The 2,463-nt window shown below is 38.0% G+C and overlaps 1 non-coding gene across 1 annotated transcript; it reads right to left on the minus strand.

Annotated features, from left to right (window-relative positions):
- Window positions 1-1,830: 1,830 nt before the first annotated feature.
- Window positions 1,831-1,937, minus strand: LOC132254708 (small nucleolar RNA R71). The gene has a single exon (XR_009467013.1). It is a non-coding gene; the product is annotated as a small nucleolar RNA R71 (small nucleolar RNA).
- Between the last annotated feature and the right edge of the window lie 526 nt (window positions 1,938-2,463).

The raw sequence follows: 2,463 nt of genomic DNA on the forward strand, positions 1-2,463 counted from the left end.
TTTTAAGTTAGGAAAAAGAGTAAATATCCATGTAATGATTAGTATTGTAATTTTTCATATAAATAGCTTCTTGAGAGCTTGTTCTCGAGGAGATGACCCTTTTGTAAAAGTTTGAAAGAAAGTAAAATACAGAGCTTTGCTCTGCCTTACCTTCTCACTTTGATTGTTTTTTTTACTAGTTATGAATTCTCTGAGGAAGTTTCCTCAGAGCATGAGTAACTAAACCTTTAGTTCCTTGGAGCTAAGGTTGCCGGGAAAGGTTCCAAGTGCATAAATATATAGCTTTGTGGTTTCAGCCATGAATGAAGAGTAAGTATTACCCTTTTGTGATTTCTATATGTTTTAGTTAACTTAAAACGCCTTGGAGTCACCTGGGCCAACACTTGGTAAGGCAAGTGATCTCCGTCCATGGAGATGCACTAGTTTACCCCTTGCGAGCCTCTGGGAGGTGACTTGAAGGTAGGATTTTCTAGAATTGCCAACACTTGGTAAGCTTTTGGACTCTAAGGAGACATCCATTAGTAATCTCTTACGAGCTTTTGAAGGGAAGTCCAAAGTTAAAGATCACCTTGAATGGTAAATGCTAGTGAGAGACATGAACCATTGCAAGTTGCATCAGTGAGAGGGAATTAGAGCTAAAATCCAATTAAGGGATGCATTTATACAGCACCGATTAGAGAATTGACTATATGTTAATTCTCTAATGCGAGGAAAGGAACCAACTGGCCGGAGCTATGTTTTTGCATGAGGAATCTCCCCTGTGAACCTAAATCTCCAAGGAATGTTTTTCTTCATAAGTAATTTCCATTACTTGTTTTGCCGTTAGCTTAAATCTAAATATTTTTCAACCAAAGTTTGTGTTTTATTTCTTAAGCTAACCTTGAAATGAAAAAGCACCAATTCACTTTGAATTGGTATCATTTGTAATTTGGAAACCCTTCCCAGTGAACGATCCTAGAACCACTATACTATAGTAGCTTTTTCTTTGCTACCCTAGTATATGGTGTAATAGGTTATAAATTGCGTTGATTACTCCCTCAATCAAGTAGCCAGCTAGACATGAATCAGCTGAGACACCAATTGGGCACGAATCAAATGGCGCCGTTGCTGGGGAAGGTGTCAAGTTTATAGTGATACTATTTCAGAGTACTTGTGATTTTCATCACAAGTTTGGTAACGTTTCTTTCGCTTTACTAATTTACATTTTTTTTACTTATTCATAATCTAAATTTGTCTTTTAAAATTCAGCTTCGTTATATTTTGTTTTTGTAGCCCTGTTTTCTTTTGTTGTCCTTTATTTTCATTTTAGTTGCAAATAGATACTAGTTGTGTATGCCAAATTGGATACGAGACAGTGGAGGAAGGCTTGTTAAACGTGATACACCTCATAACAAGGAATTGGAATTGAGCTTGAATATCATGGAAGCTACACCTGAAGATCAGCATAGTCACCAAGGTCGTCAAGACAATCTCAATGAATTTAGATCAATGAGGGACCGCATGCATCCACCTCGTATGAGGGCACCATCATGTATAGTGCCCCCTACAGAGCAGCTAGTGATCAGACCGTATCTTGTTCCACTTCTACCAACTTTCCATGGGATGGAAAGTGAAAATCCCTACGCACACATCAAGGAATTTGAAGATGTTTGTAATACATTCCAAGAGGGAGGAGCTTCAATTGACTTGATGAGGCTTAAGTTATTTCCTTTTACTTTAAAGGATAAGCCCAAAATTTAGCTTAATTCTTTAAGGCCAAGGAGTATCCGCACTTGGACTAACTTACAAGCTAAATTCCTCAAGAAATTTTTTCCCACTCATAGATCAAATGGCTTGAAAAAGAAAATTTCAAACTTCTCAGCTAAAGAGAATGAGAAATTCTATGAGTCATGGGAAAGATATATGGAAGCTATAAATGCTTGCCCTCACCATGGTTTTGATACTTGGCTATTGGTGAGCTATTTTTATGATGGGATGTCTTCCTCAATGAAGCAACTCCTCGAGACAATGTGTGGAGGAGATTTCATGAGCAAAAATTCGGAGGAAGCTATGGATTTCTTGAGTTATGTAGCTGATGTTTCAAGGGGATGGGACGAACCAACCAAAGGAGAAGTGGGAAATATGAAGTCTCAACTCAGTGCTTTCAATGCCAAGGCTGGAATGTATACCTTGAAAGAAGATGATGATATGAAAGCAAAGTTTGCAGCTGTGATAAGAAGATTGGAGGAGTTGGAACTGAAAAAGGTGCATGAAGTGCAAGCTGTTGCTGAAGCACCAATGCAAGTGAAGCTTTGTCCTCATTGTCAATCCTATGAACACTTGGTGGAGGAATGCCCTACAATTTCAACTGAAAGAGAAATGTTTGGAGATCAAGCAAATGTTGTTGGACAATTCAAGTCCAATAACAATGCACCTTATGGAAATACTTACAACTCAAGCTGGAGAAATCATCCAAATTTCTCA

The sequence above is a fragment of the Vitis vinifera genome, chromosome 11 (genome assembly GCF_030704535.1).
Source record: "Vitis vinifera cultivar Pinot Noir 40024 chromosome 11, ASM3070453v1".
In the NCBI taxonomy this organism is placed as follows: Eukaryota; Viridiplantae; Streptophyta; class Magnoliopsida; order Vitales; family Vitaceae; genus Vitis; species Vitis vinifera.